The 24468-nt window shown below is 44.8% G+C and overlaps 1 protein-coding gene and 1 pseudogene across 7 annotated transcripts in view; both read right to left on the bottom strand.

Annotated features, from left to right (window-relative positions):
- babo (TGF-beta receptor type-1 babo) overlaps nt 1–24468 on the bottom strand; it is a 208220-nt gene that overhangs the window by 104984 nt on the left and 78768 nt on the right. The window lies entirely within an intron of this gene.
- LOC146206830 (uncharacterized) lies at nt 12593–22482 on the bottom strand (annotated as a pseudogene).

Here is a 24468-nt window from a genome sequence, read left to right as displayed (position 1 = left end):
TGCCCAAAATTTTGCTCTTCGGATAGCAATCCAACCTAAGGTGCCTCACTTTACATGCACTAGCAGCATGCATGCAAGATGCAGTGTCAGAGCATGCTAAAGAACCCCAGGCAGTCCGAATTATTCCAGAGCCCTACATAAGGGCACCTCTCATAACCTCCCCAAAGTAGCTTCACAACGTCAAAACCTTGCTTATGATACCTATGTATATATATTACAGTGAAAATCCACAAGCGATAGTATTTTGCTCAACTAGGATTGATAGCAGCTCAGATCTGTCCACCCTCAGCCTCGTCGTTGTTACTGACTTCGTATATGACATTGGCCATAGGGCGCAAAACGCAGTAAGGGCCTACGCAACGAGGCAAAAGTTTTTCGCACAACCCCACTCAACAGCCCGGGAGCCGCTGCAACACAAGAGATCCAGGATTGTAGTGCACACCACAATGGCTACTGTTGTACTAGAATGGGAGTCTTGGAATGCAGAGAGCCTGGCACAAGCAATCCGGTAGGCATCATGAGACGGGCAACGGCCTCACTGGCGTAAGTGCTGGTGGCGTCAGCCAAGGGTGGTGAGGTGTTGAAGGGCAGTAACGGATGTCGGCCATATAGTAGGTAAAATGGAGAGTATCCAGCAGTAGAATACGTCACAAAGGGTAGACGAACGTCCCAATCCCTGTGGTCGTCAGACACATGCATGGACAGCATGTCTGTGAGCGTACGGTTTAGACATTTTGTGAGGCCATTGGTCAGGGGGTTAAAGGCAGTGTGGTAGACTGAGCACGAATGGAGAATTTTGTTAAGCACTCTTGAGAGGAAGCAGCGGCCATGGTCAGTTGATGAGGGGCACCATGATGATGTCTGTGGCACAGCTTGTCAGGATGGTGCGGTTTTTAGCGTAATCGGTGGTAACGGCGATCCATTTGTTCTCCAAGGCGGAGCCTGGGATGGGCTTAAGACAGTGAACGCCAACACGGGAAAACGTGTCAGTTGGTATAGGGATGGGTTGCAAGTGACCTGAAAGCAAAACAGTGGTTTCTTTCAATGCTGACACAGTTGACATGCGGCCACGTAGTGCTGGACGGAGTGGTAGAGCCCCAGCTACTAGAAACATCGGCACAGGCTGTCATATGTGTGGGAGACGCCCAGGTGTCCAGCCATGGCAACATCATGAAGCTGTTTAAGGATCATGGAGCGCAGATCTTGAAGTAAACACTTATATATTCCAGGGATGTGATTCACCTGACGCTAGGCTAGCAGACCTTGGTCGCAGATGATGTATTGTATTTACCTAGGTTAAATATCAGCACGATGCATATCTCATTTTTTTATGCAGCTACTTTGGCTTCGGCTCTTGATCTGGCCTTGATCAGCTGCTTAGCCAATTATGCCGACGGTACTAGTGTGGTTGCAAATGAAGCTGCAGATTTCTCGGTGCCAGTTTCGCAAAAACCATTATTATGTGTACAGAGGCCACTTATCGGGAGATTTAGGGCAGTGGTCGTACAGTCAGAAAGTTCGGTCAAACATTGGGGGTCTCCCAGGCGAATCGAGAAAGTTGGCAGGTATGTACAGAGTCTATTACACTTATCTAGAGCACTTCACAAGTTTAAGCCAGTAGCTGCTTCAGAATTTCGCTTTATTTCTGCCGCATGGCACTGCGCAAACACTTTGGACAAGTGTGATCGACTCTGTACTATACTGAACTGTACAATGTTATACAGCTGCAGAAAAAATTCATGCAAGCCACAAAGAAAGAAAAAGCAGAAAGAACAAAAATGCATGAGCTCCACATGCACAACTATTACTGTCAACTATACGTGATGACAGACCTTAATAAGTAGTGTACCAAAGTATAGTGCTTCAGTATGAGTCATTTGCTTCATCAAGAAATAGAAAACAGCTTAAACACAGCCTATATAAAGCCCTGCAGTATTTATCACACAACGCGAGATGCCACTATTTGATCACAGAGATCTATGTACGGGTGTTTCACGTATCCAGTTTTCTTCACTATTTAGTTTATCTTCTAACTTTCCTTTTTTTATGCCTGATTATCGCATTTACTGTAGGAATTAGAGCTGTGCACGAGCCCGAGCCGGCCCGAAAGCCCTTACTCAGCCCGGTTCGCAGGCCGGGCTCGAGCCGCTCGGAAGCCCTCTACCTCTGGCTCAGGCCAGGCCCGGGTTAAAGTATATCTGCCTCGGGCGGGCCGGGCACCCTGATAACGAACACATGCAACTTTTGCGAAAGCGTGAATACGGCCATAGTGCGATAAGCTTCTTGAATGTACAGTATTTTCCTGCATCCTCCCCACGCGATAGGTTCCGAGTTCTTTCCCGGCGTCAACCTGCCTTTCCTCCCACGAAAGGGTCTTTGGTAGCCGTCAGTAACAAGAGCAGAGGGGCCACTTGTGGGCTATTTAGTTTCGCATCTCCGCTTTGGTAGCACGCTTAGGTGAAAGGTACACGATGCGCTAGGCAAGCTCACCGAGTACTTTGCCCCAAAATCAACCATTTGTTTAGGTTCAGAGCTAGCGCACTCTAAGTCATTCCAGCCACAAGTTGTAGCAGCGAAAGAAACTTTGGCACTACCAGGTTCATTATCCAGGAGCGCTGCCAATGCCTCAATGCAATGCATAATTTGTTTTTGCACAATAACTTAATTGTACTTATGTGCTGTGCCTCGTATAATCAGCAAATTTGCAATGTGAAACGTCAGAACTCTACATTTCAAGATCTTGGATAAACTTGTCATCCTGAAATTATTTACTTCTTTTTCATCTCTTCAACTGCAATTATAGCATGATGGGCAGGCCCGGGCCTTAAGTCTGAGTGCCGGGCCAGGCCGGGTTGGGCTCAGTCACTTTCAGAGGTGGGCCCGGACCACGCTCGGGCTGAAAATTTTGGCCCATGCACACCTCTAGTAGTAACGGCATCTGCATGCAGAGATCATTCAGCACAGTATTTTGTTGTAGGCTGTCTGTACAAACAGGCTGATTATGTCCGACTAGTATCTGCTTGATTTGCATCTTGTGATGTTTTTTCTGCTGTGAATTTTTTTTTTTTTTTCTCTTATGCTGTATGCCCGACTCCTGCCTAAGGCCTTCTTCAAGGCTGCAGTAACTCTGAAATAAACAGCATTCAATAGTCAAAGGAAAGATAAAAGTAAAAAGAAGGCATCTACTTTACTGAAATAAGAAAGCGATGATGCACAAAAACAAAAAAATATGTACTTTTCTGCAAGCATGCATGAAAACCTAGAGGTCAGTTGCCAATGTCAAAATAGAGAACAAAATTCAATTATGAACACGTACAAATGTAGGGAAGTCAAAGACACGCACCCAAATTTTACTGACAAGTAAACAATGGTAGGCTTGCCCAAAACAAAGCAGCAACGTTCATATGATTCGTTTCTGTAGCTCCCAGTGCAAGCAAGGTTTTTTTTTTATGAAGCGCACATTGGACTACACCAAGAGGTATTGAGCATCAACAACCTAAATGCCTGTCCAGTTTTGTAGGCAGCGAAATTGCAAGGATCTGCTCATCTGTTGGTGCTGGCAAATGACAAGTGGACAACGTGCTCCACGAACACCATGTAAAGCCCTGGAACTTACTTAAAGGGAGCTCTGTACTACAGCTGAACCAACTTGTCCCATTTTAGCTGCTTTGAAAGCCAACATGTACTGTTTTTATCATAGGACACTCGTCAAGAAAAAAAAGAAAATGAGACCACAACAGCCAATAGAGGTTAAGTTCCAAAAAAGACTACAGCAGTTGCTGCTACATTCCTACAACCAGTACCAGTCAGCTTTCTTATCAGACAACAGCAGCACTGACCCTGGCAACCCCTCTTTGCACTCAATATCCAACCCTCTTTATCATTGCGCAGATTTAAGACTGCAGTGCACGAGTTTTTTCTTTTTTTTTTTTCTGCCTGTCTGTGCCTTTGTGCACGGCAAGAACTGCAAAGCCCACCTAGTTGTGAAAGAAGCAGAGCTGTCTCCTCAAGAGGCACCTTTATGCATATATAACAAAATATTATACAAGCCTTAGTCATTATTATTATTATTATTATTATTATTATTATTATTATTATTATTATTATTATTATTAGTCATGCATTGCCTCATCATTCAAGTAAACCTTAGCTTGCCATTAAATGCACAGCTTCTTGCCTTGAGAGAGATCCATATTTCCCTTTGCCAGTATGTTTCCTGAAACTCCAGAAGATGCAAAACAAATGAAGCACAAGGAAACATTTTTCCAGCGCAAGATCAATCAACCTTTTTTTTTTCCTTTCCAGAAACTGGATGAACCCATGCTTTTCTCAAATCTCGCGAACCTTTCAGTTATTACTGTAGCTCGTAGCAAACATAATACAAACCCTGTAGAGTTTTTTTTTTCATTTTGACTGCATTCACAGTATCAATGTTCCTGAAACTGAACAAGAAGTAAATGCGTTACCTGCAAGACTGTCCTGTAAACCATCAATACATCATCATTATCATCATCAGCCTGACTATACCCACTGCAGGGCGAAGGCCTCTCCCATATTTCTCCACTTAACCCGGTTCTGTCCTAGCTGCATCCACTTGACCCCTGCGAACTGCTTAATCTCATCCGCCCACCTAACTTTCTGCCGCCCCCTGCTACGCTTTCCTTCCCTTGGAATCCAGTTTGTTACCCTAAGCGACCATCGGTTATCCTCTCTTCGCACTACATGTCCCATAGCCCTCTGGGTGGTCCTCAACTTAAGTAGAACTCTCTTGGTTAGCCTCCACGTTTCAGCGCCATAGGTGAGTACAGGTAAGATGCAACTGTTATATACTTTCCTCTTTAGCGATACCAGTAAGCTGCTAGACATAATCTGCGAGTGCTTGCCAAATGCGCTCCATCCCAATCTTATTCTTCTTGTTATTTCCTTTTCATGGTCCGGATCTGCGGTTACTACCTGTCCTAAGTAGACATATTCGCCTACTACTTCCAGTACTTCGCTACCTAATGTAAACTGCTGTTCCTTCCCGAGGCTGTTGAACATTACCTTAGTCTTCTGCATATTGATTTTCAAGCCTACCTTTCTACTTTTCCCGTCTAGGTCATCAATCATTATTTGCAGTTCATCTCCCAAGTTGCTTAGCAAGGCAATATCATCAGCAAATCGCAGATTACTGAGGTATTCTCCATCTACCCTTATCCCTAACTGCTCCCATTCCAAGTCTCTGAATACTTCCTCTAAGCAAGCTGTGAATAGTACTGGGGAGATTGTGTCTCCTTGCCTAACACGTTTCTTTATGGGAATTTTGTTACTTTCTTTATGCAGAACTATGGTTGCTGTGCAGCCACTGTATATATCTTCCAGCACTTTCACGTACGGCTCGTCTACCCCCTGATTTCGCAATGCCTGCATCACCGCCGAGGTTTCAACTGAGTCAAATGCTTTTTCGTAATCAATGAATGCTATGTATAAGGGCTGGTTATATTCCAAGCATTTTTCTATCACCTGATTGATGGTATGGATATGAAAGATAGTAGAGTACCATTTCCGAAACCCTGCTTGATCCTTTGCTTGATTGAAGTCTAAGGTTGTCCTGATTCTATTAGCGATTACCTTAGTAAATACCTTATACGTAACAGACAGTAAGCTGATTGGTCTGTAATTTTTAAGGTCCTTAGAGTCCCCTTTCTTATGAATGAGGATAATGTTTGCATTCTTCCATGCTTCCGGTACCGTCGATGACACCAGGCACTGCGTATACAAGGTGGCCAGTTTTTCTAACACGATATCCCCCCCGTCCTTCAGCAAATCCGTAGTTATCTGATCCTCTCCCGCTGATTTTCCCCCTTTTCATAGTTTCTAATGCTTTCCTGACCTCGTCCTTCGTCACTGGTGGAACGTCTGACTGTTTTTCCCTACCGCCAATCTAATTACGGCCCTGACTACTTTGGCTACTTTAGAGATTTGTATCGAACTCCTCGGCTACTTTGACTATCTTATCCATATTCGTGATGACGTTGCCCGCCTTGTTCCTTATTGCATACATCTGGTTTTTGCCTATGCCCAAATTCTTCTTTACCGCTTTAAGGCTTCCCCCGTTCTTTACAGCATGCTCAATTTTCTCCATGTTATACTTCCTTATATCGGCCACCTTGCGCTTATTGATTAGCTTTGATATCTCGGCCAATTCGATCCGGTCTGTTGGATTGGAAGCTTTCATTCTCTGGCGTTTCTTAATCAAATCTTCGTCTCCTTAGACAGCTTACCGGTATCCTCTCTAACTATCCTACCGTCTACTTCTACCGTGCACTCTGTAATGATATCTCTGAAATTATTGTTCCTTGCTTCTAGGGTAATGTCGCCATCCTCGGTTAGAGCTGAATACCTATTCTGTAGCGAGATCCTGAACTCTTCTGCCCTCCCCCTCACCGCTAATTCGTTGATGGGTTTCTTTCTTACTAATCTGTTGCATTCCTTCTTCAGATTTAGGTTAATTCGGGACCTCACCATCCTGTGATCACTGCATCGCACTTTCCCGATTACCTCTACATCTTGCATAATTGCGGGGGTTGAACACATTATGAAGTCGATTTCATTTTTAGTCTCCCCGTTCGGACTTTTCCATGTCCATTTCCGGTTCTTCCGTTTGCTGAAGAAGGTATTCATGATTCGTAAGTTATTGCGCTCTGCGAACTCAACTAGTAACTCCCCCCTGCTATTCCTAGAACCAATGCCATAGTCACCTACTGCGTTGTCTCCTGCCTGCTTTTTCCCTACCTTGGCATTGAAGTCGCCCATTAGTACAGTATACTGAGTCTTTACTTTTTGCATTGCCGATTCTACATCTTCGTAGAAGCTTTCAACTGCCTGGTCATCATAACTACATGTAGGTGCATAGGCCTGTACAACCTTCAGTTTATACCGCTTATTAAGCCTAATTACGATGCCTGCCACCCTCTCATTAATACTATAGAATTCATCGATATTACCCGCTATATACTTATTGACAAGGAAACCTACTCCTAGTTCTCGCCTCTCCGGTAAACCTCGATAACACAGTACATGGCCATCCTTCAGTACAGTATATGCCTCATTCGGCCTCCTAACCTCACTAAGCCCTATGACATCCCATTTCATACCTTCTATTTCCTGTAAGAGCACTGCTAAACTAGCTTCACTAGCTAGGGTTCTAGCATTAAACGTTGCAAGGGTCAGTTTCCTGGAAACTGGAAATCATCCTGGAAACTGGAAACCATCAATACAACCCAGCTGTAATAGCTAATCTGGCAGCAATTAACAGTCACACATAACAGCCCCTTCCCTCATAACCAATTAGAAAAGCTAACTACATTTCCCAAGTTACAGAAATTTCGTAGATGCAGCTCTCTTTGCTCTAGCATTTGAGAAAGGTTGGTATGGCATGACAATGGTGGGTTACACCCCCAAAGCTGCACAAGGATTATGGGAAATTCCACTGTGGAGGGGCTCTAGATTAATTTCAACCATTTGTTGAAATTAATTAGACAGCACTTGGGTGTCTCTTACATTATGGTTACGGCTCTATAGAAATGAGGAGGCAAAATGGAGCTGCCGTGAAACCAACCTAGCGCTCAGCAGCCAAAAGCAAAGGCCACTGAGCCATCATGGGAGACGGTATGAGATAACTTGAAATAAAAAGTTTCCTAAAATGAATGGATATGCATGTAGGCAGTTCATGAGAACACAACAGCACAGAAACGATATAGAAGTGTCAAGTTGACATTTTAGTCCACGTCTTTTCTGTGCTTTTCCATCCCCTAGAAATTAAGCTATAGCACAGCACAGCGGTCTACAGTTCAAAACAAACTAATATTTGCCAGACATTTGACTTGGGAAAGCTGTTCTCGTTATTCTTGCAAGCATTACAGACATGTAAACAAGAAGACTGGAAGAGGTACCAGAAGGACCAGTGTAACTGTCATCCAAATGAGAGCTCTTAAGCTAATAAACATCTGTAAGCGGTATAATTTCCAACAGCTAAAGCCTGCATAAAAGCTCATTCCAACCTTCTATAATGCTACAGATTCTAAGCGCCCCCTTTTTTCATGATGGTGATTTGAAAAGATAAAACAAATGCCCCCTCTTTTCGCACTGATCTTTTGAAGAGATGAGTGTTAGAAATAACCATTTATTTGACAAACAAACAAGCCTTCGACAAACATGATTACAGTTCGCTTAAAGAGAAGCTGAAATGGTTTTTTGACATTTGGACGAGATACAATTCAAATGCACTAAGTTTGTAGGCAAAGCATGTGAACTGGTTTTGCGCTAGCATTTAAAATGGTGTAATCAAAGTCTTCTCAATGCGCCAGAGCAGGGCACAGAAACATGTAATGGCGTGTGTGTTGCCAATCATTTAGATTTCCCCTCGCTTCACCCAAATGCTGTCTGACGCTGTCAAAAAACTGCTCATGATTTGGTGGCACTGGTTCTCTCTCTTGAAGCAAACGCTTGTTCAACTCAGACATCGTGCCGCTATACATAACGCCATGGTTGCGGCCCCAGCCAGGTGGGGTACACTTTTAAGAAGCCAAAACAATATTTTATTTGCCGACTGCATTGTCAATTTCAATGCATGAAGACTTGGCATCCTTTACCTCATAAGTTTGTTTCTGAAACCTCTTCAGCTGCCCTTTAAACTCAGCCCTCTACAAACGCGTTCTGACTTCCGTAACTGACACCAAACCAAGCAATGCGCGCCCAAGACATCATAGAACCTGCTGGATACCAGGCCCACATAACAGTTATCGGGGTCACTTTCAGCCGGTTTTCGGCGCTCTGTGCTGCTGTCTGTCATTAAGCATCGGAACACGGCAATACATAAAGAGACGGACGCCAACCACCTCGGGAAAGCTGCGGCTGAACAGCAAAGTGAGACAGTGGCGGCCTTGAATATGTGCTCCTGCTTGCAAAAAGGGGGTGCGAACTTTTTCTAAATATATTTTTGAGAACATAGAGGGGCTGCTTAGATCTGTAATAATATGGTAGATTCAGGACAGTCTCTGTCACGCAGCTGTCTGCAAGTCAGGCAGTAACTGATACAACAATACACTACTAACAGCAGAACACATGTTCTTTCTTTTTTCCTATTTCAATGTATGTAAGATGAGCGCTGCATTTTTCTACATGTCAACAATGAGTAACATTATCCCCATTGTAATGCAATAAGCACATTCTGACTATAGTGACAAATAAAACAAGTAGGATGCTTAGTGAAATCTGTTCTTATGTGTGCTTTTCAAGAATGGCATGCTGCTGTAATGATCAAGCTGAATATGAACCAAACTATTTTCAGACAATACCATTTAACAGGCGTGTGCTCCTTTTCAGCCAAGGCATAATACACACAAAAATTCCCATCTCGAAGCACAGACCATTTGTGATGTCATCACATAAACAATGCAAACCAAAACTAAGGCATTTGTCCCTCATTAAAGGGGGCTCCGAGGACAAACAGAAGTGGCCTGCATCAAGATATTCCAAGCATTCTAACTACAGAGAGACGATCTTATGAGCTAGAAAAGGCCAAAAGGCGAAACAGTGCTGTCACCAGCCGATTTTACGTATAAACTGCGTGCACCTACACAGAATTTTCAACACGCCCTTCACATCAAACCAGCAGCATCATAAATGGACTTTTTGCTTCAGTAAACACTGACATACACCCCGAAAAAGTCAGAGCTGCCCTTCCTTCAAACATTTCTCCCTAGCTGCAATGACCGAAGGGGCCTCGCATGGCATCTGGCAAATAAGGACGGAAACTTGGGCTTGTTAGTGCAGAATCACATTTGAAAAATGCAAGCATGTAAACAAGTTCAAATCACGAAGAAAGGATCCTACAATAACAAGTACTGACAAACAAAAGAATGCCCAAGTTATGAAGGAATCAAAACAAAAAATCATTATCATGACCCTATGCTAGTTAAGGCACCCACATTTTATTATTAAGGCAATATCGAAAATTAATGTTTAAGAAATTGGTATGTTGCCAAATTAGTAACAATTATCGTCTGGTCCATTTTGTAACCCCATCATCAGCCGGACTATACCCACTGCAGGGCAAAGGCCTCTCCCTACTCCTCCAATTAACCCGGTCTTGTCTTGTGCTAGCTGCATCCACTTGACCCCTAAGTACTTATTAACCTCATCCACTCACCTAATTTCCTGCCGTCCCCTGCTACGCTTCCCTTCCCTTGGAATCCAATTGGTTGCTGTTAGAGACCATCTGCTATCCTCTTTTTGCACTACATGTCCTGCCCATTCCTTCTTAACTTCGACTAGAATGCCAGTAACTGGAGTTATTTCTCTTGACACTCTGTACGCCTCCTATCTCTTGACGTTACACCTATCATTTTCCACTCCATGGCCCTCTGCAATGTCCACAACTTAAGTAGAACCCTTTTCGTTAACCTTCATGTTTCAGTGCCACAGGTACCGGTAGGATGCTACTGCTGTATACTTTCCTCTTGAGTGATACCAGTAAGCTACTAGTCCTAATGTGCAAGTACCTTCTAAATGCGCTCAACCCCAATCTTATTCCCGTAGTTATTCCCTTTCGTGGTCCGGACCTGCGGTTACTACCTGTTCTAAGTAGACATATTCGCTTACCACTTTAAGGGCTTCACTGCCTATTTTAAGCTGCTGTTCCTTTCCCAGGCTGTTCAACATTACCTGTCATCTGCATATTGATTTTCAAGCCTAGCTTTCTACTTTTCCTGTCTAGGTCATTAATCATTAGTTGCAATTGGTTCCCCAAGTTACTTAACAAGACAATGTCACTAGCGAATTGCAGATTACTGTGTATTGTGTTGGGTTTTATGGCACATAGGCAACTAAGGCCATCATGCACCAAACTCGGGGTAAAGCAATTCTTGTGAAAAATAACTTGGAGTTTGTTTATTAGCTTTACTTCTTTTAAAAAATCAAAAATAGAAGAAATTTCGACAATGGCATTCTTTCCTAGCAAAAGACTTGGATGAAATGAAATGTGTTTATTATAAAAACACATAAAATGTTTCCTCCTGATTTCCTCATATTTTGGGCATGATATTAAAATGTGGTTTACTGTCAGTTGTTCATTGCATGTCTCATATGTAGGTTTTTCTTGTCGGAGGAGTATGAAGTTGTGTGCGAGATGTGTATGTCCAATGCGGAGGAGACACAGGATCATTTCAAAAAAGCGCTCTTTATGACTCGATGACTTCCATTCTTGAACTATAGGCTTTACTAAGTGTAGCTTGTTATTTGTTTCATTATCCCATGAAGCCTGCCTTTTAGCTCTTAGTTTAGTCATTATAAATTTTGTGCAGTCTTTACGGGGTATGTTGACGTGATTTATTTCAGTGTTATGTGCGCGTGATGCACATTCGTCCGCTTTTTCATTCCCCCCGATCCCTACGTGGCTGGGGACCCAGCACATTTTTATAATCTGTCCTTTTTCATTGGCTTTTACGACATTGTGAATGATCTCTCCCATTAAGGGCTCCGTTGCATTTTTGTGGTGCAGTGCTGTAACTACACTTAAAGAGTCAGAGTAAATAACACTGTTTTTTATGTTTTCTTTCATAATTTTTTCAACCGCTACAGAGACTGCATAACATTCTGCAGTGAAAATTGATGAACATTCAGGTAGTCGTACTGTTTGTTCCCATTTGTCATGAACTACTGCACTTCCAACAGATTCTTTTGTTTTAGAACCATCAGTATAAAATGCTGTATATTGCTTGTATGTTTCATCTACTGCGAAAAACTCCTGCAATATGTGTTCACGTGGGGGTTTGCTTTTTATGAAAGCGTGTTAGCGTGAAGTTGCATACATCGGGAAAGCTGTACCAAGGCGGAAGTAGGTTAGGTGTCTGTGCAACATTTGGGAAAGCATCCAATATATTCAATTCTCTGCATATTTCTTCAAAGCGAAGGATTAGTGGTCTGACAGCATGAGGTTTGTTGTTGAATAGTGTTCCGGATGGTGCTGTTGTAACGACAGTGTAACAGAGGTGTTTTGGGAGGGACCTTATTTTTGATATGTACACGCAGGTAAGCATCCTTCAATCTTCAAGGGGCGGTTCATCAGTTTCTACATACAGACTACTTACGGGGGACGTTCTGTATGCCCCGGCTGACAGTCGAAGACCTAAGTTATGCACTGGGTCCAGTCTTTTTAAATATGATGGTCTAGTGGAGCCATAGACAATGCTTACCAAGATACTTTGTTGGGCGAGTTGGTAAACATCCATTGCTAATTTAAACAGCACAAACAAGAAGACACAGGACAAGAAAAAAAGGAAGCCACAGTACAAGCACTAACTTACAACTCAGCCTAAGCCTTTACTCCAAGGCCCAGACAAAAACAAATATGACGAAAACGAAACAATCACGTGAAAGCAAAGAGATGTCTTTTTTGAGTGACTTTTTGTGCAGCAGGTGAACCCAGGGGTTGTTTCACGTGATTGTTTCGTTTCCGTCATATTTGTTTTTGTCTGGGCCTTGGAGTAAAGGCTTAGGCTGAGTTGTGAGTCAGCGCTTGTACTGTGGCTTCTTTTTTTCTTGTCCTGTGTCTTCTTGTTCAAGCTGTTTAAATTAGCAATAGATAATGCATCCATAATCTAAACAGGAGTGCACTACAGAGCGATATATATGCAAAAGGCAAGTCCTATCAGAGCCCCAGCGTTTTCTTGAGAGTATCTTTAGAATGTTAAGGGCTTGAAAGGCATTTTCTCTATTCTCCATCAACCCTGATGCCTAACTGCTCCCATTCCATATCTCTGAATACACCCTTAAGCAAGCTGTAAATAGCACTGGGGAGATCTTGCCTCCTTGCCCTAACGCCTTTCTTAATTGAAATTTTATCCCTTCCTCTATGCAGAACTATAGTTGCTGTGCAGCAACTATAGATACCTTCCAGTAGTTTCGCATATGCCTCACATACACCCTGATCTCGCAATTACTGCTGAGGTTTCGACAGAGTCAAATGCTTTCTCATAGTCAATGATTGCTATGTATAGGGGCTGGTTATATTCCGAGCACTATTCTATCCCCTGGTTGATAGTGTGGATATGACAGATGATAGAGCATGCTTTCCGAAATCCTGCCTGATCTTTTGGTTGATTAAAGTCTAAGGTTGTCCTGATCATATTAGCGATTACCTTAGTAAATACCTTGTACGTAATGAATAGTAAGCTAATTGGTCTAATTTTTGAAGTCCTTAGCATCCCCTTTCTTATGAATTAAGATAATGTTAGCGGTCTTCCATGATTCCGGTACTTTCGATGTCATCAGGCATTGCATATACAGAGTGGCCAGTTTTTCTAGCACGATATCACCTCCGTCCTTCAACAAATCTGTAGTTATCTGACCCGCCCCAACTGCTTTCCCCCTTTTCCATTTCTTACTATTCTTTCACTGTATGTACCAACATGCACATCATTAGTATTCCCACATCCAACTAGATAGAACTGCTGCATCAAAACATATACAACTATGAAAAGGTACTTATAAAACAGCTGCTCCCATATGAAATTCACGCCAGCCTTTCAGCAGCAGTGTCTAGAGGAGGGTGCAGAGAACGGCTGCTAGCTTCCACATGGTGCTCTAAACTGTTTCCTCTGGTAAACTACATTTTGGGGAATGGGGCTTTTCAGGCAGAGACTGGGCACAGGACTACTTTAAAGCTCATCAGGGTGCAATTAAAAACAAAAAATTGGAAACGAAGAGCCCTGTATCATATAGTTGCAAGTGTGTGTGTGTGTGTGTGTGTGTGTGTGTGTGTGCACGCGCGTGCGTGTGTGTGTGTGCATGTTGTGCATTCCTCTGCTCTTTTCAAAAATATCTACTATGTAGACGATTATTTTATTATCCCGTCCTCTCCTCTCTAACCATCGCTGACATGCCTGCGGAGCAGCGAAAAGACCCGTGGCTCGCATCTCTTATCGAGATCGTGTCCACTTCTCCTAACGCTGCTGCGCCTTCTCGGGCTTTACGCCGTCAAGCACCACACTTTGCCCTACGAGACGGTCTTCTCTACTGCCACAATTATATGACTGATGGTCGACGGTGGCTTCTCGTCATTCCCCGCCATTTACGACATGAAATTTGCACCTCTTTCCATGCCGACCCTCAGTGTGCCCATCCTGGTGTAGTGAAGACGTTTCAAAGGATCTCTCAACGCTACTATTGGCGCGGCATGTACGGGTATATTCGCAAATACGTCCGCTCCTGCATCGCCTGTCAGCGCCGGAAGTCATCCACACCTCGTGCTTCTGGCCCCTTACAACCACTTCCATGCCCGGCCCGCCCTTTTGACCACATTGGCGTTGACCTTTACGGGCAACTTCCCTGCACGGTTTCTGGGAACCGGTGGATTATCGTCGGCATCGACCACCTCACCCGGTATGCCGAGACCACCGCTTTACCCGCCGCTACTGCCCGTGAAGTTGCCCTGTTCTTGCTACATCATTTTGTTCTTCGCCACGGCACGCCGCGAGAGCTGCTGAGTGATCGAGGACGCGTCTTCCTTTCCAACGTCGTTGAATCTCTACTGGCCGAATGTCGCATCATACATCGGACCACAACAGCCTACCACCCTCAAACAAACGGGTTGACTGAGCGCTTCAATCGCACTCTCGGAAATATGCTGACGATGTACGTTGCCGCCGATCAGACTAACTGGGACGCTGTCCTTCCTTTCGTGACATACGCTTATAACACCGCCACGCAGTCAACTACTGGATTTAGCACTTTCTTCCTCCTTTATGGGCGTGAGGCGTCGTCCACGATGGACACTATTTTACCACATCGTCCCGACTCCTCCGAGTGTACTCTCCTTTCAGACGTTGCCAAACATGCGGAGGAATGTCGCCAGTTGGCCCGGTGTTTTACATCGGAATCTCAAGGCCGCCAAAAGCATCACCGCGACAAAGATCAGACGCCACACGTTTTTCCTGCAGGATCCCTTGTTTGGCTTTGGGTTCCCGGCACCCCACCGGGATTGTCATCAAAATTTCGAACCGAGTATCACGGCCCCTACCGCATTGTCCGTCAAACCTCCCCTGTGAATTACATCGTGGAGCCACTCACTACCTCTTCGGACATGCGTCATCGCGGCCGCGAAACTCCGCCTCTAAACGTACTATGATCCGCTCCTCTTGCCCTCACCATAGGTCGCCAGGATGGCTCCTCCTCGCTCTGGGGGAAATTGTAGTGAACTACACGAGGATATACGAAGACGAGGATTAAGTAGGCGAGGATATCACGAAGACGAGGATAAGGACGACGAAGTGCCGCTGCGCTGCTCGTGCTCGCTTGTGGAGACTGAGACTGGCTGTGTTCTTGTGTGGTTCGCCGTGAAACTTCGGCAGGGCTATTATCCCTGTTAAAGCACAGTAAAAACCCCCTTTCACTTTCTTTCTCTGATGAAAGCATTCCCAAACTGCTTCCTTCTTGTGGCCAAGGGGACTTGGCTGCTTTCATATTCACTGCCAAAAGCCACTCACTCAATTTTCTTCTTATTAGCCAAAAGCATCAATTCAAGCAATCTTGATGCCACAAATAACAGAAGAAAGTTTTCACCCAGCTGCCTCTTTCTACATCATTCGCCACATCCAAGCAAGACTTCCAGTCTAACAACTGTCCCCCACCCCATCCAACCCAACCTCCACAAATGGCACAAAGGGAGCACATGGCCTGCCACTCTGCTTCAATGCATGGCCACCTGCTCACATGTTCGCACTAAGAGCGTACAACCCTACTCTGTTTGGCACAGGTGAGCACCCTCATGGTTGCACCACACAATACAAGTATCAGCGAAAGCAGAAGAAAGCTGCCACTTCAGACTGGTTGGCAGAACACTACACAACACATGCGCAGGTTTAATACTCGCAACTGGCATGCTGTCTTCTCTTTTCTGTCAAAACTACATGCTACACAAATTTAAATGGTTACCTTAAACAAAAACTGCCCTACGATCTGTCATTCCAAAACCATTGCCTGCTTTCATGTATGTGCTCCGCAACATCCACATATGCACACAGATAACTTCATAGTTCCCATGACATAAAATAAAAATATGCAACTAATCTGCAAGCCATAATGCTACTCGCAAGCTTGAATCTTCCAGGATGGCTAGATGGAGACTTAACAGTGAACAATACCAAGGCCTCTTGCACATTTTAACACACTATAGTGAACAATTTTACCACCAACACTCAGAGAATCAAACAACCCTCCATATGCCTCGCTTCACACTGAGTGCTTTTAAATGCTGCATTCAACATACTGTGTGTAATAGAGGCAATGAGCTGACGCATTCAAGCATCTGCTGGCACATGGCCACATGCTCAGCCAGCCACTCCAGTATGTACACTTCCCTTGTTTTTCTCTGACACCTCTAACAGTGTTTTTATGCCTTCTTTCGAACAAGCATTATTAAAAGTGGACGACTTGATTTTAGGGATTCACAACCTGTATTCCATCTTCGAGTGAGAGCAGTGCCTTCATCATTAAAATGCACTAGTGATAACAGGCAGGCCAACTTCAATTTATCCTCAGTGTGCCCTTTACCAACAGCTGCTGCAAAACAACTTACAAACAGTATTTGACCATTAAATGTTGATTCGGTTGGATTTGGAGAGAGAAATTTTGCTCAGCACAAGTGTATCCTTTCTACCGGACTAGCAGAAACACAACCACTCGTGGGAAGTGGGGGCAGAGAATCGAGCTTTATCAAAAACAGAAATGGGATGCAGTTGTCCTCCTCAGCGTGCCATTAATATTTCTTCATATATCTTAGTTGCAGCCTGTGCATGTTTTGACAGGTTGCTAAAAATAATTCTAACTAACAGCTTTAATTATTTAAATCTTGCCAAGCATACCAGCAAACTTTTGCTTAGAAAAGTCCCGACTGCAAGGGTACAAGAAACACAAAGGTCATGCAACGAAAGCAAAAAAAAAAGTTTATGACTTGCCGTAAACATTTCCTGTAAAATATTCCTGTAAAAACAAGGTATGGATGGATGAAATTTAAAGTTTGACGAAATCTCGTCTGGTCGGGTAAATTCATGCGAGGTTAGGTGGTGCCGACCAAATAGGCAATTGTCAAAAAACGACGTTTCGGCTTCCACACGAAAGCCTCGTACACTAGATGGAAAGTTCAAAGCACGAAGCTTAAGTGCGTTGCACTAATCGTCCCAGGCATCTCGCGTACGTGAGCGGAAGATTACCGGTGTTGCGATTAATCGTATGTCTCGTCGTTTGAATCATCAGGGATTCCAGATATTGGCGTGATGACCAGTTCTTTTCTTTTCCGATGATTGACGCATCGTCCCAAGCGATCTTATGCTGCGTTACTTCCAAGTGTTCCGCAAGTGCGTTAGAACTGACCTTGTTTCTGACGTCGTTCTTGTGGTCCCTTAATCGCCGTCCAAAGTTCCCGCTCTCCCCAATATATGAGTAATCGCAGTCTGCGCAGGGTATTTTCATAGATGACACCAGGAAACTTTTCTCTATATATCTCGTCTTTGAAGGTCACCAACTGGTGACGAAGTCTGCACGCGGGAACGTGAGCCACCTGCACATCATATGTACGAAGAACTCTCGCCAAAGACTCACTCACACCAGGCACATAAGATGGCTTGGGACGATGCGTCAATCATCGGAAAAGAAAAGAACTGGTCATCATGGTGCCTGGATCCCCGCTTAACACTTGGTGGAGGTCGCGGGATTTCTCTTCCATTTCCTCGCCCTGGAGCTCAGCAGCCGCCGAATTCCTACCTCAATGACTGACTTCAGCACTAACACCACCGGCCCCGCTACCTCGGCCCCTTCTATTCCATGCTCCGGGGTGCTTCGCCAGCGGGACCCGCCGGTCTTCAGCGGTACCGACGATCAGGACGTGGAGGACTGGCTTTCGTCGTATGAACGCGTAAGCACCCGCAATAAGTGGGATGACATCTTGAAGCTAAACAACGTGATATTCTACCTCACACAAGTCACAAAGTTGTGGTTCACAAATCACGAGGCTGACATTCCCACTTGGACCTCGATCAAATCTCGCTTTGTGGATGTCTTCGGTCGCCCTGCGGTTCGCAAGCTTCGCGCAGAACACCGTTTGCGCGAGCGGGTGCAGCAGACAGGCGAAACCTTCACAAGCTACATCGAAGACGTTTTAGATTTGTGCCATCGTGTAAATGCATTGATGAGTGAAGCTCAGAAGATTCACCACATCATGATGGGCATCCATGAAGACGTATTCAACATTCTCATGGCCAAAGAGCCCCGCACTGTAAGTGATATTGTCACGATGTGTCAAAGCTACGACGAACTTCGTCGCCAACGCATCGTCCCTCGACAACCTGAAGGCACGATCACGGCTATGTCTGATGGCACTGTCAGCTCCGCACTTATCCAAGAAATCAAAGACTTCGTACGGGAAGAAGTTTCCCGAAATTATCGTTAATTTCAAACGTTCCGCAATCCAGCTCACACCTCGCTTCGAACATACGCCAGGTTATTCAGGAACAAGTTGCCGAAGCACTTCTGGCCCCTCGACAACCACCTCTTCATGCCGCTCCACTCACAGCTCCGCTCATTCATGCCGACGCTATCCCGACGCCCGGACCCAGTCCACTGTCTTATGCTGAGGTTGCCGCAAGACCACCCCCTCCTACGCCTTTTCCATCGTACGGTTCGCCTCAGTGGGCATTTTTCACTCAGCGTCGTGCGCCACCTATTCTACGCCCTTGGCGCACATCTGACAATCGGCCGATTTGCTTTGCATGTGGTCTCCCTGGCCATGTTGCACGCCTACGCGCAGCCGGCGTCCCCTCTCCGCACGCCCCTTCAGCCCTCGTGCCACTTTGACCACTTCTCGCATGACAACCACTCAACCTCTCCGCGCCGTCGCTCTCCGTCGCCGATGCGCCACCGTTCTACCTCGCCAATGCCGGAAAACCGCTAGACGCAGTTCCGCAGGCAAGAACTGCGCTTTCGTCGAACAGTGAAAGTCCTACTTCGCCACCGAACAATTTAATCGAAGTTACCATTGAAAATGTTTGTACTCTTGCGCTTGTAGATACTGGTGCTGCTGTGTCGGTTATTGACGTTAGACTGTGCCGCTTGTTATGAAAAGTTGCTCTGCCGTATTCTGGGGTTTCTTTACGCACCGGCACTGCTGAGCACATCAAACCGCTCGGTACCTGCACGGCTCGAGTCACCATTCAGGACGTTCTCTACGTCATCAGTTTTATCGTTCTTCGTGACTGCTCTCATGACATTATTTTAGGGTGGGACTTCTTGTGTCGCAATCGCGCCGCAATTTATTGCGCTCATGCCGAAGTAGAGTTTTCTCCGCTGTACCCCGCACCTCCACCAAGTGTTAAGCAGGGATCCAGGCACTGGTAGCGGGCACTGGTAGCGAGCAGGACCGCAGCGGGGGTGGCCTAGCTTGCAGTCAGCTGGTCCGCAAAATCACTTCCTCTTCCTTTTTCTCGGCGATCTGCCCACCTAATCGGAACTTCTTTACAGCAGTTACATACAGGGTCCTGTTAGAAAGAAAATCCTTAATCCATGCAAATACGTTCGGGTCAATATTAAGAAGGGGAAGTTTGAAAATAAGTAAATCATGAGAAACAGAATCAAAAGCTCGCGAGAAGTCCAGAAATACACAGTCAGTATCAAGTTGCTGATCTACATTAATAAACAAGTTGTTAGTAAAAGACAGGAGTTGGGTTTCGCAGGAAAAGAATTTTCTAAATTCATGCTGTGCGTTGTTAAGGAAGGAATTCGTCTCGAGGAAATTAATGAGGTGTGAATAAATTATGTGCTCTAATATCTTACATGGAATGTATGTCAACGAAATTGGTCGATAATTATTGGAGGAATGAGTGTCACCTGATTTATGAACAGGAACCACCTTTCCACCTTCCAGTCATTGGGCAGGGTACAAAGCTGCAAGGACTGGTCAAAAATCTTTGATAAAATAACACTTGAAAAAACACGTACACTTTAGCATTTTTGAATTAATGAAGTCGGGAACACAGGATGAAGAAATTTTATGATTTCTGATAAGTTTGCGGATGCCAACCTAGTCAAGCAAGATAGGAAGATAGGATCTACAGGCGGAAAACTTCGAGACGATAAGAATGGTAAATCTGGCTGTACTGATCGCTGAAAAAATGACGAGAAGGTATTATTCAGAACTTCGCAGACACATTCCCGAATCTCTACCACAAACAGCTTTTCTTTGCCTCGCGGTACCCTTCGATCTGCCAATCATATGCCAGCACCAAACCAACACTATACCACTCCATATGGGCATGTCCAAAGCCGCAAGGCTTCCCGCCCACACCCCACCGCCTCCTCTTGGAAAGCTGCTCTGTCTAGCTCACACCTGCAAGATCAGCAACGGCTGATCGAGCGGGCGCGCAGGATAGCAGCAGCTGCCGACATCCTGAACTGAGGAGGCCGCCTGAAACGGACACGACCACCAGTGCCTAGTTATTGGGTTTAAATAAATGTTTTTTCCTCCTCCTCCTTCGCAGCACTCGTGAGTTGGAACTGGCACGTCTGACTGAATTAATTGGAGAACATTCTTTTTAGTACCTGCAACAATAGACCAAACCTTCCGTGGGTTGGTAGAGTGGTATTTAGGAATTTCTTTTTGGCACTGGCTACTACCGAACAATATTCACTAGCAACGCGGTGATAACGAAACCAAAGCTCAGGATGATTTGTAGCTTTAGCGCGGCGAAACACCTGTTTTCTTTTTTTTCTTTTTTTTTTTTTTTTTTTGCGCAGGCGCTTTAGCGCATTATTGAACCATGGTGATCGGGGGTTAGGAGGCACTCTTCTTTTAGGTACGTAGCGGACAATTATCGACAGAGGTTTGTTTTTGTACAAAGACCAGTTTTCATCAATTATTCGTTGTGAAAAGTTCATTAAGTAGTTTGTAATGAAAGACTCAAATTCAGCAGTTATTGACGAGGCATCAGCTCTGTTATAATCTAGTACCATTTTCGAGCTTTTTTTAGTAATAACATGCGCATTCAGAGTGAAATGAATCATTACATGGTCGCTTACACCTTGGAGGAACGTTAGAGGTGAAACTGAGTTGGGGGCAGTGGTAAGAATGAGATCCAGGATACTGGCAGAAGTCAGTGTAGTGCGTGTGGGGTAGCGTACAAGTTGAATAAGGTTAAAATCGCGGCACAGGTTCAAAAATTCAAAAAATTGAGGACAACTCTGTTTCACACCTACGTCATCCTTCGACCACACAATATTAGGAAAATTGAAGTCCCCTAGTATAAACAAGGGTGACATGGGGTATTTAGCAATAAGGTTAATAATCACATCATGAAGTTCATGGCAAAACGAAACAGGGGCAGCGGGTGGTCTATAACAGGCATAGAAAATAAACTCGCGGTTGGCAATGTCAAAACGTACACACACAAGTTCTAATGATGATGTAATCAGAATGATGCCCGAAACAAAAGCATCTTTGACACCAATAAGAACTCCCCCTCCTGATCGAATGTCAGGGTCATATCGCTATAAACTGTAAGTGTTTTCGCAATCCAGTATTTCACTGCTGCTTATTTTTGCTGATAAACACGTTTCCGTAATGATAACAATGTCAACAGAACCGGAATCAATGGCTGATGATAAAGCTATGCGTTTGTTGAGAACACTTCGTGCATTAGTGAATAGTATTGACAGGCTTTTGACTTTTTGGTGTGCCGCAGATAGCTATGAAGAATCATTCACCTGGGCGGCAGCAGACTCAGGTACGGCGGCTGGCACATGCGAAGGGAGATACATTTCACAGATGCTATCGGTGGCTGAGCAGTAAACATATGTTTTCTTGTTAATAATCAGTTTGTTATAAAGAAGTGAAAAATTGTGTTTGCTGGTGTTTCCAAAGTTTAGAAGTTTCTTAGGCAGCTGCAGAAATCCTCGCCTACAGATACACCAGAGCCCTTTAGCTTTGCCCTCAAGGAAAGGATACTTTCTTTAAACAATGCCGAGAATATAACAATTATAGGGCGGGTCTTATTCGCAGAAAACGACCCGAATCGGTGCGCTCTAGACACAGCCGTGTCTGGAATAGAAATATCGAGATGCACTGACAGTATATCCCGAACTCAGGTTTCAGACTCAGCCCAAGTCTCTGTGAGACTATCAGTGATACCGTAAAAGAGCAGGCTGTCCCTTCTTGATCGATCCTCAAGGTCGTCAAGGCGAGAGGCAAGGACACTGTTCTCATTTTTGACTGCTTCCTCGATTTCGGCCATAGGTGGCGAGTTCTCAAAATTATCAACGAAGGATTCTACTTTAGTTAGCCTGGTAGTTAAATCAGATACAGTTTGAGCAAGCGCGTCTTGTTTTTGTTTAAGTTCACCTAGTGCACCCATAACTTCGGCATGTCTCAAGTCAATTTTAGACGACAGGTCACTGATTACCGCAAAAATTGTGTATACTGTGCACTAGAATCATTGAGAGGCCCGGGATTCATCTCGACATCGCCACAAACTAGTAATGCCCTTGCCACTAGTACACAATCACAAAAACATTGGAATAACACACTTGGGCACGGGATAAGCAGCGAATAGAGAGTGTTCGATCGCTTGCTAAGAAGTGATCGTTTTTTACCACCCTGCATGTAGAACAGAAACGGGTTTGTGAGCGACGAACGCACTGTCGCCGCTATCCCGTGCCCACTGAAAACAGAAGTCGGATCCGCCGCCCTTTTGTACTCTTCTGATGAGGCTGCCGGTGACGGTGCCGCTGGCCAGCCGCTGACTGAAGGGACACCGTAATCCAGGTAAGGAAGATAGCACGCTCCATCATGGTCGAAAGTCGGTGCCGATGGCGGTGTTACCGGTGAAACTGCTGATACTTCGGACGGGAGATATGCGCCCAGCAAAGTGACGAACTGCATGTAGAATAGAAACGGGTTTGTGAGCAACGAACGCATTGTCGCCGCTATCCCGTGCCCACTGAAGGCGGAAGTCGCCGCCCTTTTGTACTCTTCTGATGAGACTGTCGGTGACGATGCCGTTGGCTAGCCGCTGACTGAAGGGACGCCGTAATCCAGTTAAGGAAGATAGCACGCTCTATCATGGTCGAAAGTCTATGCCGATGGCGGCGTTACCGGCGAAACTGCTGATGCTTCAGACGGAAGATATGCGCCCAGCAAAGTGACGAACTGCATGTAGAATAGAAACAGGTTTGTGAGCGACAAACGCATTGTCGCCGCTATCCCGTGCCCACTCCAGGCCAGACTTTCAACCATCCGGCGATCAGTGGACTGCTTTATTTTACTTTGGACGAGGGCCTGTACATCAAGTTTCTATTGTCGAAACATTTCCCATTTTTGGTCTATTTCCTCCTGAGATACTTGTGCTTTCTTTGCCTCTCGGTGTTCTCTTGAAGCTGCCCGTTGTTGTTCAATGGCTTCCCTGATTTCCTTATTCCACCAGCTCCGTGGCCTTCTTTTTACATTCCAGCGATTTGCTACTTTAACCTCCTGAATTTTTTTCCTTACGATTAGTTCCGACTGTTCGTAATCCCAGTCTTCCATGGAGCTTTTCTCTATTGCTTCCTCTATGCCTGCTGCTATATGCACTATTTGATCGTCATTTAATTTTGCATTTACTTTTTGTCTTAAGTTCCATTTCGCTTTTCATCAAGGGCCCCATCTGCAGACTAATACGTTTATCATCTCTTCCCAGACTATACACCCCTTCTTCATCTAATTCCATTTTTGCAAGCTTGCTGTAAATTCCCTGCGACATCAAACAGCAGTCAATGGCCGTCCGTCTGTTCCGGAATTCCCATGTGATTTGTCCCTCACATTTTGTTTCTCTATTTATAATAACTAGGTTGTGTCGGTCACAGAAATCTAGCATTAGCTTCCTGTTTAAATTCATGTATCCATTCAGATTGCCGATGTGGCCGTTCATGTCCCCCAGCAGAATATTATCGGCCCCGTCACCAAACTGGCTTATATTGTCACTGAGAAATTCAACGAGAACCTTGTTTTACTGCCTGCATTGGTAACCTGTTCCTAAATAAACTACCCCTAGCCATGACCTGGAAGTGAGGAATCTATTTCAAGAATTAGATCTAGAAGGCAGAGAGCCCGAAGAGATGTGGACTGATGCTCGTGATATAATGCAAGAAGTTGCTACTAAGGTAGTTCCAAAGCAAAAGAAATACAAGAAAGCAAACTGGTTATCTGAAGAGGCTTTGCAAATAGCTGAGGAAAGGAGGATGGCAAAAGTTATGGGGGAAAGAGAAAGATACAAGGTTCTCAATGCAAATTTTCAGAAAATAGCAAGGAGAGATAAGAATGCCTTCCTGAACATACAGTGCCAAGCAGTTGAGGACAACAACCAATTAAGGAACACAAGAGCTCTGTATAAGACAATCAAAAGATAT

The sequence above is a fragment of the Amblyomma maculatum genome, chromosome 1 (genome assembly GCF_055883805.1).
Source record: "Amblyomma maculatum isolate TAMU_Amacu chromosome 1, ASM5588380v1, whole genome shotgun sequence".
Taxonomy (NCBI): domain Eukaryota; kingdom Metazoa; phylum Arthropoda; class Arachnida; order Ixodida; family Ixodidae; genus Amblyomma; species Amblyomma maculatum.
Note: the sequence above shows the minus strand (reverse complement) of the source record. Positions and strands in the feature narration are given on the sequence as shown.